This window comes from Thalia democratica, unplaced genomic scaffold (assembly GCF_965202585.1).
Source record: "Thalia democratica unplaced genomic scaffold, ktThaDemo2.hap1.1 HAP1_SCAFFOLD_228, whole genome shotgun sequence".
Classification (NCBI taxonomy): Eukaryota; Metazoa; Chordata; class Thaliacea; order Salpida; family Salpidae; genus Thalia; species Thalia democratica.
Window position 1 is genome coordinate 22,887 of NW_028139347.1, and position 16,282 is coordinate 39,168.

The 16,282-nt window shown below is 25.0% G+C and overlaps 1 non-coding gene across 1 annotated transcript; it reads left to right on the forward strand.

Annotated features, from left to right (window-relative positions):
• Positions 1-260: 260 nt before the first annotated feature.
• On the forward strand, positions 261-350 carry Trnai-uau (transfer RNA isoleucine (anticodon UAU)). The gene is given in 2 exon segments: positions 261-298; positions 315-350. It is a non-coding gene; the product is annotated as a tRNA-Ile (tRNA).
• Positions 351-16,282: the final 15,932 nt, after the last annotated feature.

Here is a 16,282-nt window from a genome sequence, read left to right on the forward strand (position 1 = left end):
TAAGTAAAATGCAATAAAATATAACTTAAAACTATGGTTTTACCTATTTTTTTTTTGTCTTTTATTTTTTGTTTATACATATATAACTATCACACAGTATTGTATTGAAAATGTACCTACTATTAAACAGCATAATGCCCTTTATAATTGCCAACAAGATTCATTCTCTGAAGTAAAAACTGCAATGAGGCAAGTACAATTGCTTAATCAACCAAAGCGTCTTTTGAGTTTATATTCTGAATAATACCACTATAGGCGTAGCTCCTGTGGCGCAATCGGTTAGCGCGCCGTACTTATATGATAGTATCGGAGAAATGCGGAGGTTGTGAGTTCGAGCCTCACCAGGAGCACCTTTTAGAATGTCAGAAATTATTAGAACATATTAATTTTGAAAAATTTGTCAATGTATGAAATTTTATTTATATTTGTTCATAGATTTGTAGAGGAATTCTATATATTATAGAATATAAAGCTTGAACTATCTAAGGCTTTTAAATTCATTGAAAAGGAAAAATTAAATAGGTTTTTAAGTATATCGCAGCAGAAGCTCAATATCTTATTTGTAAATTTATTTTTAATAATATTTAAACGGTTGTTTTTGTTATATTGTTTTAAGAAATAGTATAAGTTATTTAATTCTTTATTAAATATACTAAATAAAACGACTCACTAAATTTATGTGCTTAATTATTTAAAAGTATGCACATAAAGTTTACTTTAATACATTGGCAGCTCAAGAAGAAAATATAGTAAAGTTTATAAATAGTATTTTTTAATGATAAGAGGAATTTTACTATTAGAACTTTACTAGTAGAAATATTAAAAAAAAAAGCGAGATATTTCTAAAGATCCAATTAGTTTGCATATGTTTTAAAGATAATTTACTTTTAGATTAAGCAATAGATCTAAGCATTATATCGAAATAAACTTTTTTTCAGAAGTGTTTCAAATACGTTTATTTTTAGTTTTGTGTATAAATTATTTGTTGATACATAAAAAAATCAATATTAATTTTTCAAGCCATATGACACATGAAAAATAAATAAGAATGTTTTTCACGCCGTATAGTTGAATTAAGTTATAAAAATTTAAATAAGCTAAGTTAAAAAAAATCAACAAGCTTTAGTTTATAAGTAAAGCTGTAAAATATTAAAATATATTCATCTTAGGTTCTCAACTTAAAAAAAAAAATCAAAGTAAGTTGTAGAATTACCTTATAGTTAATCAAATTTCTAGTATTTATAAAACTTTAGTTATTCTTTTAAATTTTATAAAAAAAAAAGCTTTTATTAAAATGTAATTATCAGTATATTCTTTTAACTCAGTTTTAGGTTGTTTAGCGTAGTGATAATTAAACTTAGAAAATATTTATTAAAATATTGTGAACTAAGAGATAAGGTATTAATAAAAGGAAAGACTAGGTTTTAAATTTACGATTAATAAGTATGAGTACAGTAACCTCTCGCTTATTTACGCACATTGTGTCCACAGAAAAAGTGCGTAAATACACGAGAGATCGTAAAGATACGAGATGTACCAAGTATACTTACTGTAATGGCTGTTTTTTGATGTTGCTTCTAGTTAAAAGTAGACTGGGGAGTAAAAATAAAAGATAAAACTATATCACAGATGTTCTTGTGCTAAAACTTTATTCCGACTAACGGCGTTTCACTGCTCTCAAATAAATTTAAGAACAGATCTACGGAGTCTATAAAATGTTAACACACATTAGAAAAGAAGCAGAAAAAAGCATGTATAATTATGTATAGTGTTTATCTAGGTAGTAACTATAAATGGACTTTATGGTTTAAAAACAAAGTTTGGGATAAAAGCGTAAAATTATAAAAATGTCTACAAAAAAAACAAATTTAATAAAAGTAGGCACCAACCTCAAAAAGCTCTAAGAATAGACAAATTTTAAAAATGGAAATTAAATTGAGTTGTGCAGAAATGTTACGTCATAATAATTTTAACAAATTATTCAATAATTTATACAGCTTGAAAACATGAAGTATTAAACTTGCAAGAATATATAAGTTTTGTGAAATAAATTAGTACATAAATAGACAGAGTTATTTAAAGTAGAATCGTCGGTTATGGGGACAGATATTCGATAAATCTTGCCGCTTATTCAGAAGTAGGTCTTTATCTTCTGCTGCAATTACTGCTCTTTCTGTATTGCAAGTTGGGCAAATTCTACTTACTCCGTTGGATGTATGTTTTATCTTTGAAACAATACTCCACTCCATGTTTGGCCTTTTACCGTACCTGTGAAAAAAGCTCCAGACATAATCCGATAAACGCGTGCTTTGTTTTTTATTTATATTTTTAAAAGTATGTTTATGATTAGCATATCTATCCTTGAAACTACCTGCTGTACTTCCGATATAAATTATTGAATAATTTGTTAAAATTATTATGACGTAACATTTCTGCACAACTCAATTTAATTTCCATTTTTAAAATTTGTCTATTCTTAGAGCTTTTTGAGGTTGGTGCCTACTTTTATTAAATTTGTTTTTTTTGTAGACAATTTTATAATTTTACGCTTTTATCCCAAACTTTGTTTTTAAACCATAAAGTCCATTTATAGTTACTACCTAGATAAACACTATACATAATTATACATGCTTTTTTCTGCTTCTTTTCTAATGTGTGTTAACATTTTATAGACTCCGTAGATCTGTTCTTAAATTTATTTGAGAGCAGTGAAACGCCGTTAGTCGGAATAAAGTTTTAGCACAAGAACATCTGTGATATACATTCCGATAAGCTTAGCTTATCAGGATCTCCAGGATTTAACGCCTTATAACGTTACATCTGATAAAACTATACATATATATTAAAAAAACGATGTAGAAAATTTTTACATCATTTAATAATTAGTATATTTTACCTTTATAATTATTTATATATGACTTATTAGATATTTAACATTATACTTTTCTACTTAGCAAATTTAACTTATAATTAAGCATTTGTTTACACTGATGAAGGACGGTTGTCCGAAATTAATTTGAAGAAAACGTGCAATAAACTGGTAGATTTTTAAACCATCGTTAATTTATTTTTTGTATTTACTGATGCAGGGGAAAAAAATCACCAATAAAAACAATTGACTTGTGTCCTGGACCGATTTGCGAATTATTTATAAATCTTTACAATTAAGAACAGGCGTGGTGTCTATATTAAAATTTGTTTCTATAGCTTTTAAAAAAATATGTATTCTTCTTTTAAACAAAATTATATAAAAAACAAGAGAAACTGTTTATGTTACTACAACTTTTTTTAAATTTGACCTTTGCCCACATAAGGATAAACTTGTCTTGCATTATATTAAAGATATATTAATGGATTTTTTGAGTAGGAATTTACATCATTTGACACAGTCATATTTCTTTTAAAATTCCAATCTAATCTCTTATTGTTAACAAAATGTCTGATATACTGAGTTATAACTAAATGTTTATCGATTAGTTAAGGAACATAAGTTTACAAAGTCTAAAATTATAGAGAGGTAAATTAGCATTTGAAAACATATTAAAAAAAAAAAAGTATACAATAAACCTAATTTGTGCAATATAAAAAAATTGAAATTTTTACATTTAGAATTTTTTTGAATTCTAAAATGCGTAACTAGACGAGAGTGCGTAACGTCACAAGTGAGTAAAGATGCGAGAGGTTACTGTAAATATAAACTAGTCTTAAATAAATTAAAGCCTTGAGGTTGATATACTTTTCTCTTAAAATTATTTTTACTGTAAAAAAACTTCCCGTCGGGGAATCGAACCCCGGTCGCCCGCGTGACAGGCGGGAATACTCACCACTATACTGACGAGGAAAAAATGTGGCCAGTACGGGGATCGAAGCCGCGACATTCGCGTTATTAGCACGACGCTCTAAACAACTGAACAAACTGCCACTGTTCAAATAAGCAAATATTTAGTTTATAAAGCTGAAAGTTTTTATTGTTTTGTCTTAGTCAATATTCCGTGACAAAGCCTTTGAAAAAGATATTTAGATTTCATATGATAAATTAATAAGTTATATTAACTTAACAATAGTCTTAACGTTAATATCTAAGCTGTTATCACTAACTGTCCACAGGACTGATTTGTTATTGTGCAGTTAACACAATGGAAAATTATCGTTGTTACTTCGTAATGCGTTTGACAGAACTGTAATTAGGATAACCGGCCACACGTTTTGGAAGTCAAGTGTTATCCAACTTAGTGACGTAATAACTCAATAACTCATAGATTGTCGTAAAAACATTTGTTTTTGTTAAACCTTATTTTAAAATTATACGGCTCTAAACTTGTCAGTAAAAAGAAAAATCTTATATCTTTAAACATTTAGTGCGAAAAAGATTACTTAATTTTTTAAGTGATCGTAACATTTGCAAGTTTATATGAATGCTAATCAACTGATTTTTTTAAAATTTACATTTTATACTGATTTTTTCTGAGGTTTTACACAAATAAGACTTTGTGATCAGCAACAAGTATTTCTAATTATTAATCACAACAATTATTTTTATAGGTTTTTAATTTTACACAAAAAGTTTTTCAAACTGTTTTTTCGAAAACCTTACGAAAAACTGGTTTTATTTCTTCATAAATAAGTAACATTTGTAAAAATTTTTATTTACTACTAATGTTTGTATATATTTTTTTCTAACAAGTATATATTTTTTTCTAACTAATATGTATTCCATCTTTGAAAGACTTGTTATTACCTTTAAAAAAATTTCATATCATTGTTGTGTTGTACTATATAACTCTCAGATATAAAAAAAATAAATAAGCGTTATTCTAAGTTCTTGGTTTAAAATTACTTTTTAAGTTTTATATAAACTTTTTTATTGTTACATAAAATTGCTATTTGTAATCTTTTAAATATGTGTAGAGTTAGTTATAAAAATTCTTAAAGCAATTATAAAACTGCTTTAAGTTGCTGCTTTTAATTTCTACACTTCTAATGACTAGTTTTTTAAAAACTAGTGATTCGAAGTGTGTGATTAGAACTAGTGGCTTTTTTGGTTAGTGATAAGTTATGAAAGTTAAGCTGAGTAACAGTGTGGAAGATGTGAATAAAGATACTGTTTATGACAAACATCGTTTGAATCATGTGTTCGCTCACAAAAATTTATTTAAAGTAGTGTGCGTAAAAGAACTGATTTAAAGAAGTGTGCGCACAAGTCTTCATGAGTGTTTTGAATAATTTTATACTTTTTTTAACGTTTTACAACTTTTAACAAATTTTAACGCTGCTTTTAACTTAAACACTTCTAATGTTTAAAAAAAATTCCAATAGAAAATATAACAAAAGTTGTTAACAATCAAGTTTATGAAAATGTTAAATTTAGTATTTAATGCAGTTGTCTTAAATTTTCATCTATGAAAAAAAGTATGTACTAATGTTTTAAACGAAATTAATTTTGTCTTTTAGTGTCGGAAAGATTTATTTAAAACATATATTAAAGTAGCTAACAACAAAAACATCGGCGAAAGTCTGCAGAACAGAAGTCCGGACTTTCGTTTGCCGTGAGACAATGTCTGATGATCGAATGGGTGGTCTGATGATCGAATTGGCATGATCAACCCTTTTGTTAAAGTACGTAAGGAATCATTTATACATTTTATACACTTAAACTTTATAAAAGTAGTATTATTTTAATAAAATATAGTTTAAATAAATTTTATTTTTCAATTACTTACAGGGCAAAACTTTTAAAACTTTAAAGGCCATTAGTTTGGCGTGTTACTGTACAAGGGCTTTTACTACCTCCCGACTTCCACATACAATCCACCACTCAATTTCTTGTAAACTTGAAACAGTTTCACTAGACGTTCTTTTTTAATGTTTGGTACTTTTCTTTATAGACTGTTCAGAAACCAAATGTTTAAAACGTCTTTATTACGGAGACTTTAGTACGGATGTAGTGATGAATAACATGAACGGATGCTACTACTTATATAACATAAAATGTTTACGAGTATATATATGTATTGTACATATTTACTTTTTACTATTGTAATGATGGTAAAATAAACACTTTAAAACTTTATTTTTTAGGTGTAGAGAAACAACTTAATTATTTTTATTTAAGTATTAACTGTTTTTACTACACTTGGTTTAAAACATTTAGTGAAACTACCAATATCAAAAATAATATTAACTATGAGCTTTTAATTTGCTTTAAATTGTACTCTTGAGTAAAAAAAAACTGTAATTTAAAAACAACTTAATTATACAAAACTCAAGTTTTTAAAAGCATCAAACATAATATAAACTTATTTTAATATTTAAAATAATGCAATATTTTTTTTCTTTAAGAATGTTTTTTTTAAACAAATGATAAAAGTTTCTTTGTTACAAAAAACACAGCAACGGTTGAAATCATTGATTTTTCGAAACATATTTTTGAAACATAGATGTTTTCAAAATGGTTTCTGCGGAATCTAAAAATAGAGGTATTAAATGTTTTTTTAGGTTTTTTTAGTTATAATGTAAACTTAACGTTACTATTTTTCCAAGAACTTAATAAGTGGTGAGTTAAAACGTGTTTCCATAATGTAATTTTGTACTCATACCAACATTTTACTAAGTTTAAAACAACATTTTAATCACTTAACTAATGATAAAAACTGTCACTTGTCATTTTAAAGCAACAATTTTAAAATAACGGATTTAGATTAAAGAAAAATTAGATTTTGACTTAAACTTTTTTTTTTATGTACTAAAAGTCAATAATAAAAAAGAAAATAATGATAAATATATTCTTGGAATAAAGATGTTGTAAAAGATGCTATATAAGATGTTGTTAAAGATGTAGTTAAAGATGTCGCATCTAAAGAGCTTTCTGCAAGATTTTCCGCAGGATTTAAAATTAAAATTAATAAACTCAGTGCTTTTTGTTTTACTTTTGTTTTTTTCACGCTTTTAGTATAAATGTACTTGTACAATTACTTTTTGGCTGTAATTTCATTTACAAAACTAACAATTTTTATATAGTTTCTGGTTTTCTTACACTATAGATTTCATAGAAATAATTTTGAAAACTGTTCAAAATACTTTTGTAATTAAGATAACTAAGAAAAAAGTTCGAGTTAATCTTATTTAGTATTACGTAAACTAATAATTTGTAACAGAATTCTTAAAATTAAATAAAACTTTTCACACTACTCTTATAAATATTTTTCTTATAAGCTTATTCTTATATATCAACTTTTCGTATTTAATATTAGATACTTAATATATAATAATTTTAATTTTTTTGTAGTTCTAAAATAATTATTTTTGCTTTTAAAGTATAAACACCTTGTTCACGAGATTATTTTCATATTAAAAACAATAAAATATTTATTAAAGATTACAACAAAGCTATGAAAAGTTTAAACTTAATATTTCAAATGTTCTAAAAGGCAAGTAAATACAATGGCTTTAAAATGTTTGTTTTTGTTATTTCTACCAAGGGGTAACTTAAAAAAAATAAAGTTGATCGTTTTTTTAATGTTTTTAATTTTTTTAGAATTAACAAAATGTTCTTAGAACAATAAATAAAATAAGTTTATATCCGTTATTGAAAATTCATCAATCTTTTATAAACGTATTCAGAAAATGAAACCATGCATAAAGTTACATTTATAAAACAAAAGTACAAAACGAACTGTTAAAAAAATTGTTTTGTATAAGACAAAATATAACAAATGCCAATTCTAATTTTTATAAGTTTAGCTATTTCTAAAAATTAAAGCTACTTTTTCAAACACTTAAAAAAGTACCTGTTAATAAATTCATACAATTCATATTATTTGATTACCAATGAATTTTACACATCACGTTAACTAGTTGTATTTAATTTGGTTAATTAATCAAAATTACTTATAGTAGAGTGGGAAACTATATAAGTTAAAGTTTTAAGTAAAAAAAGAAAACAATTTTAAACAGGCCGAAGTTTGTATAAAGTCATAGTTCGCAGATTTTTTATGAAAACTTCTAAAAAATTCTCAAAAGTAAAATTGAAGTAAATTGAATAATTTATAGATTTTTATGATAACAAATACCAAACTAACTGTGTTAAAAGCATAGTTTTTGTTTGATTAGTATAATTTTTATTCATTCTAAAAAGTATACTGCTGGTCCGGGCCCGCGGATTAATCTTTAGTTTTTATACTTTAGTAATAGTATTTTAACTAAAAACTAGGTTATCTTAGTAAATTTTTTTTTAAAGTATTTCTGAATGAGCTTTTAAACTTTAATTTAGCTCTAAAACTGTATGTACAATATTTTCATCGTTTAAAACTGATACTTTATTTAACAACTACTATGGTTAAACTACGGTAATAATTTTTTCTATAATTTATGTTTCGGGTACTTATCTAGCCTCAACAAAAGCTACTAGCAAAATTTTTCTGTCTAGCTTATAATTTTAGACATGTTACAAAAAACATCCGATAATAATTTGTCCGTGTTTTCATTTTTTTGTAGTTTGTGACAATTTAAGAAAAAAGCCGTAAAAAGAAACTAATAAATTTTGAAAACTTCTAATCAAGCTAGCAAGTAAACAGTTTGAGTGGCAAAATAAGAACAGTTTGTTAGTTTTTATTTTATTAGTTTTGAAAGTTTTATATTCAGCAAAATAATATGTTTTAATAAAATATACACTTTTTATATAGCTATAACATAAAAAAATTTGCTTATCTTATTAATGACCTATTTCATAAAATAATTGATTAAGCTATAAAAAAATATTGAGAAGAATATTGATGAACATATACAATTTAACTTTTTAAATAACATGGTTAAAAAAACTTGTATTTTTGATTACGACTGAATTCTAAACATTTATTTTTGCATATTGTACTAGGCATAATTTAAAAATTAATTTTAACTTACGATGCAATTATTTTCCTTGTTTAAACAATTTATTTTGCTCAGACTAAAAACTGTTATGTATAAATAAACATAAAACAAATTTGTAGAGATAAGTTTAAACTATTACTACCGTTAGCAAGTAAAAACACTTCCAAAATATTTATTTTGCATTAATGGTAAATAGTAGTAAGCAAAAAAATACTTGTCTTTAAAATATCAAAGATGTAGTAATGTTCTTTTTTTTTGCTAAATCTAAGAGTTTCCAATAAAACTGGAATCCTGAACAAACCTAGAATTTGACAATTTAGGCTTCAAACACTAGGAAACAACTAAAATGCGAGTAACTTTAGAAAAAAACCTGGAAATTAAATCTAAAATCACTAAAAATAATAAAAATTAAAAAAACTTTAGATTATTTTGCATTTTAAATTATAATATTTCATATAAATTTATAGCATAGATATATATTATTTGTTTTTTTTTTTAATCGGTATACTATTTAAGACGGTTTTTGTACCTTATAATTTTGTACATACTATAAATAAACTAGAAAACATGTTGCTTAAAAAAACCAGGAAGAAATTAATAGAATCTGGAAAAAGTTTTTGAAAACCTTTGGCAACCCTGTACATTTATATTGTTTTAGAAAAAGAAAATACTTTTTTAATCATTTGTTAGAAAACTTTATTTTTAAATTAAGGATAAACTATTTATTAATTCCAAAAGGGTATTTTTTATGTTTATGTAATTTTGTATATAAGTATTACTATTATGTTAACAGTTATTTGAAAATGTTTGCCAACTTTTAGAAAGCCTGCTGTCTTACTTATAATATTCAAAAAAAATTCTCTTTTTTTTCTTTACTCGAACTATAATAATAAAAATTTAACCATGTGTTGTGTGAAACATTTAAAGCTTTGTTTTCTTGTAACCATAAAGTATCTCATTTGTACATTTTTAGTGTGTAAATTTCGAACATACTTATTTTACTTTGGTATTTAAGCTTGTACAATATTAAATGTACAAGAATAAAGTCAATTTATTCATATTTAGCTACTTACATAACATCAAATTTCAAGTTTATAGTACTTGTACTTAAAAATATTAAAACATATAAACAGCTTCTTATGTTATTTTTATAACTTTCAGTAAAACTAATAAAGATATAACAATGTTTTTGTAGATATAAACTTTGCAAAGCTTTTACATCTCTATGAACCAACAATGGTGTTTATTACTTAGCAGTTGTACAAAAAAGTTTCATCATTTACAAAATAGTTTTTTGTATATATTTGTATGCTAAGTTGTGGTGAATGGTTTAAGTCTTGAAAAACTGATCATAGTTTTTAGCTAGTATACTTAAAGTTCAATCTGAGCTGAAAAAGCTGAGTTAACAGCAATAAAATAGCTTTTTTTTATGTTACTTTTGACTTAAATTATTTAAATTTTGTGGTTTAGGGACAAGGGTGTAAATAAATAGAAATTAAAAAAAAACTTTAAAAATTTGCTGACTCGGTTTTTTTCAACTTTTAATTAGCTCAGACTGACCTCTATGTATACTTTTTACAACTTTTAGGTAAGGTTAAACAAGGGTCCGATCCGATTAATAATTCACCGGAATTCCCTTTTTTTGCTGACTCAGCAAGTATGTAAACTTTTAAATGTCAACAAGTTGATCAACAAATGCAAAGAAAACTTGCAATGAATTTAGTATAGTAAAAAGTGTTAGTATAGTATGCTTATATAAAAGCACTTGTGTCAATTTTTTACTCATTTTTGTAGTTATTATGGTGATGTGTGTGGTAAATGTGATTTTTAATATACTGTTAATGGGTATTTTTCATATTTTAAAATTAGTAAGTAAAAATAGACTACTTTAAATGTAATTTAAGTTTCTTAGTTCCATTATTACATCATAACGGCTAAAACATTGCTAAAAACCTGTCGAACTTAGTAGACTAAAGTAAAAAGTTTTAATCTTAAAAAAAAAGATTTAGTTACAACTATACGGTTGTATCCGAATTATTTTAGAAGAATTGTTATATCTCATAAGTAATTATTTATTACCTATGTTAAATCTATATTCTAGTATATACTTTATGCTTTGAAATAAGAAGCGTTTTATTTATTTTTTTTAAATGTTAGATCCCTAGTGCCCTTAACGTTTCAAAATTTAATAATTTGTTTTTCTTAGTAACATCTTTTGAAATTAATACTATAACTTGTTAATATCTACGAAAAACTAGCTTTTGAAAAAAGGAATACAACGTTTTCACCTGATACAATGTAAATCGTTTAATAACCAATGATCTAGATGTCAAAATTCCGAAAGAAAAACCGGTTAAGACTTTTTTTAATCAAATACATCAAGCTGCTATAAACTATAAACTTTAACTTTTATGATAAATATATAATGAATACAATTAGGCTGACTTTAAAAGTAGAAGGTTTTTGTTAATTATACAATTATTACGGCTGAAATGACACTTAAATTTTTATGAAATTATTGAAATTAACTTTATATAAAGTTGTTTATGTAAAAAAATGTAAAGTAAAATATAAAAAGTGTAAATGTTAAGTAGTTTTCAATTATTTTGATGATTTTACAAATACTTTAAATAAATTTAACAAAATCTTTTAAACATTATAAAAATTTGTAATTTCATGTTAAATTAACCGTTATAATTAGTTTACTTACCTTGTATCTTATATGCTCAAGTGGACTAGGCTATTTACTTCATAAACTGTACAGTTTTAGTTAAAATAATTGTGTTAAGATAGATAAAATGATAATAAAACGCTTTTTTATAGTAAATTTTAAACTTTAAATTAAATTTTTAGGTTTTGCTATATTTACTACAAACTTGATTTAATAACCTTTATAGTTAAAAGAAAAATGTAAATAACTACTCTTTTGCTTAGAAATTACTTAGGAAAATCAATTTTATAACGTAAACATCAATATTTATCTTTAAAATTTTGTGCTATAACCGATATTCAAACTTGAAAACGTCAATTTCTTTTTTTGGTAAAAAAGTTAAATTTAAGTCATAAAGTTAGCTCATAAATACAATTATAATACAATTTTTTTTTGTTATAAACTAAAATTTTAAGTTAAAATTTGTTATAATTGAATTGTTTAAGTTCTGTTTTTCATCAATTTTACATATGTTTTTATATTTTTTTTCTTAAGCACTGACGAGGTCTTCGACCGAAACTTAGTTTGTAGATTAATGTCTTGAAAGAATAAATTCATAAAGCTTGCTTTATAAAACTAGTTTGACAATTACTATTTTACTTTTAAACTCAAAAATAATTTTAGTTTATCATTAATAACTGGTTATACGATTATTTTTTAAATTTTATTTAGTTATTGTTTTAATTATACTTATTTTAAGTTAAACATGTTCTAAAAAATTAGTAAAGACTTCACTACATTTGTGTAATTATCTTCATATCATAGTATGAATTTAATATAAGTGAAATATACAAACCGAGGGTTAGAATCCGTCCCTTAAAAATACCACACGCGATAAATTCCTATTTAACTTAGTTTTTTGTACGTTATTTATTTTTTTACTTCTTTTTAACTCTAAATCCTTACCTTTGGTCGATAAGCGGTTTTTTGATTTGCTTTCGCAAAATAATGTAAGTAAGGATAAGTGAATGACAACTGTGCTAACAACTGTGCTAAGAACTCAATTGATATATAATAAACATAATGTTAATGTTTGTAATTTGTTATACATAAAACTGGTTTTTGAAATACATCCTGGATAAGTAATTATTTGGTAAAGGATCTGATGGGAAAATTTGTGAGACAAATTTCAAACGCTGAAAGCAACGACTACCAGAAACAAGCTGCCCTTACATTTGTTCTGATATTGTGAATTTTAAAAATTCTCATACATAACTAGGGGAAGGGTGTTATACTTGGGTGATGTTTGCTGGACTTATGAGTCCATAAGATTTGGATGTGTTTTTGCTTCATAAAAAAGAATGTGAAAAAAAAAGTTTCAAATCAAAAGTATGCTTACAGCCCAAAAAACTAAATTCAACTCCAAAAGTCACATACTTTTCGACTTTTTGACTTAAACAGTAATAAAATCACTTACACATGTCCTAAACTTATAATTTGTGTCTTAAATGAACTTGTAGGATGTTGGATGTGTTTTGTGTACAACTATTAAGCTGTATTGAATATTAAAAAAATATACGTGCAGACTAACTTAACTTAAAACAAGTAAGCTTGCACACAGTACAAAACGTTTTAATTCTAATTTTATCCTTAAAAAATATTTTTAATGGATTTACCTATTACAAGTTAATTGAGAAAAGGTTTTGCGTTCAGTCATTAGCTTTAACTTCTTTTTTTTGAACAAAAGTTTTACACAAACAAAATTAAATTGAATTCAGTTATTAATGCGTAGCTTTACCTACTTTTCTTTTTGCTAAAAATATTAATACAAGCTCGTAATAAACTGTTAAATCAAGATATAAACCAAATCTTACTACTAGAATGCTATTTAGTAAAATAAGAAAAGTTTCAATAAAATAATTTTTAATTTAATAATTTAGCAAACTGTAAGCTGTTTTGCAGTCTGCACCGGAACTTAGTCGATGATATAATCCATTAAAAATAAATTTGTGCAAATTTGTTAAGATTATTCTTTAATTATAATATTTTTACTGAATTGAAAATTTAATGTAAGGGGAGTTATATGTAACTTTGTGTATTTTCTATTAGATAACAAACAAAAAAAAGATCAAGAGGTTGAACAGCTATAAGTTCATATGTCTTATTTATTTGAAATGGACTTGCAGGCGTTAACAATAGCGTTTTGTTTTGTATTTATTTATAAAATAACCTTCATACGAGAAATACACTTTGTGTTTTGTTTAGTGTTTGTGTACTTTATTTCCAACGAAAATACCTAAATTCTTTTTAACATAAAAGCGTCATATTTTTTTATCGCTACATAAGGGTAAAAACAAGTTCTTAAGAAATTTGTTTAGCAAAACAAGAACTAAAAGTCGTTTCAAAACACATGCGTTGTTTCAAAGCTAACTTCAATTCAGATATAAAGTTCATTAAGGTTTATGAAAACAAAAACATATCACAGCACTTTTCTAGCAATCAATAATTAATGACTAACAAGTAATTAGTTATTTGTTTGTTTACGTGTACAAGTTATTCATGAGCTTATTTTACCTTATACAAGTTAAACGTAATCGTTTGGCTTAAACTAAAAAAATAAAATTGCTTGAAAAATTCTTTTTAAAATAAAAAGTACATGTGAAATTACACTTTAACAAACTAAACATAAAAAAGCAACATAGTTTATGTACAAAAAATTTAATATTTAAAATTTTATATTATAGAATTACTCAAATGTATACGCATTAGCCGTTTTAGCTTGAACGTCACATTTAACTTCAAGTCACATTTGGTTCTCAACGTGCATTCAAAAAATCTTTGTTTCAAGTAAAAGCATAAATAATTCAAAAATTACGACTATGATAAAATTAAAACGGAGTTGTACACATTTATATTTATTTTGTATAAGCAAAACTACAAAAAAAAAGTTGTTTATTGTCTTCGAATTTTTTTTCTACCAGCATATTAAAAATGTTAGTTATAAAACATATTGTTTAGAACAGAGGTGGTCAACGTACAGCCCGCGATTTTTAAACTGACTCGAAGAGAACTTGTGCAAAATAAAACTTCAAGTAATTTCAGAACGCCACTGTAATTTTTAAATGATCGTTTCGTCATAGCTTTGTATTCTTTAAATAACTTTTTAATGGCAAATTTTTTCAAATACGCGGCGAGCTTAAAATTTTTTTTGTTGAATATTTATGGCCTGTTCACTAGAAATGCTGCACAATCCTAACTAGGACAAAATATTTTATATAATTTTTATAAATTTTCGATTAATATTTAAGCAACAGTTTTTATCATAGTATGCATAAAACTTTTCCGAACTTTTGTAAAAGTTTTAAAACTTTTTTTAAGCTATAAAAAATGCTTGAAAGATTTAGTTATGCATATAAATTCTTTAAACTTCGGAATATTTTTACTTATGAGAACCTTTCAGAGTTTTTCAGATGTTGAAGTCATCACTTTAACTTCGTAACTTTACACTTTGACAAATCCTTTTTCACACGATTAAAAATTACCTTTTAACTTTTCAATAGATGATCGTATTTTGCTACTGGCTCGGGCAAGAATATTGGAGACTATCTTTGTTTAACGTTTTGACAAATCTTCTCTAGGGTAAAAAGTTAAAGTACAAAAGTTGAAATTAAATAGTGTAACGTTACATTTGATGAATTTTGTGCAGCTGCTCAAAAAGCTGTCTTTTTTGAATTGCGTATAAAGATTTTATATAAACTGTATGGTTTTATTTGAAATAAAAAGTATTTATTGTTTTAAATAAAAAGAAACTACACACATATTTTAAAGTAGCAGACACAACAAAATTCTAAAGGTAATTAAAAAAATGAAAATTTATACGGACCTTTATGAATTAAGAATTTTTTATGAAATTTGCACTAATATTAAAAAGCTCATTCATTTAAGTAAAACAAAATGTAATAAATTTTCGGTTTTTAGCTACATGTAACTTTCGAAAATTTAATTATAATGTTCGAAAAGATAAAACTTTTTTGTCTTAAAGTTTAATGTTAGACAGTTTTTAGATTTCTTAATAAAAAAAGTTGATATGTACGTAACTTACATATTTAAATTAATTTTTTTTGCAAATTTTAACGCAAAAATGCAGCTTTTTTTAAGTTTTAACAATTTACTGAACCTTAACTAAATAAAACTGTTTTAAATCTATATTTTATCACAAAGGTCGACAACCTTTTACAAGTCAGGGACCGGTTTTACTAGAAAAAGACCTTGGCGGACCACATATAGTTGTTTAAATCTAGTGTAGTAATCATTATAAACATACTACTTTATAACAAAAATGTGATCAGACATGCAATTTTAAAGAAATAGTAACTAGTTTAAACATAGAAACTAATGGTTAGATTTTAGCATGAAAACTTTCTTCAATTGTTATTAGCTGATAAGGACCTCATATTTTGTTTTTTTTGGCCGCAGCTTGCCCACTTAAATACAAACACGTTAGATAGTTCTACATATAAAATCCTACCGAAATTACTGACTTTATAAACTTAGTACAAAATTTTCTGTTAATAAATGATTGTTACGGACGGTTTACAACGGACCTGACGCGAGATGTTAAACGAATATTTGTTTAATTTCTAAATAGAACAGCTATTTGAAAAAAAAAGCTAATTTTTAGAAAACTTTGAGAGACATAACTTTTAAGGTATTTTTCTATTTTTATCTTACAATTTTTTTTATTATTACGAGAGCTAAAATATT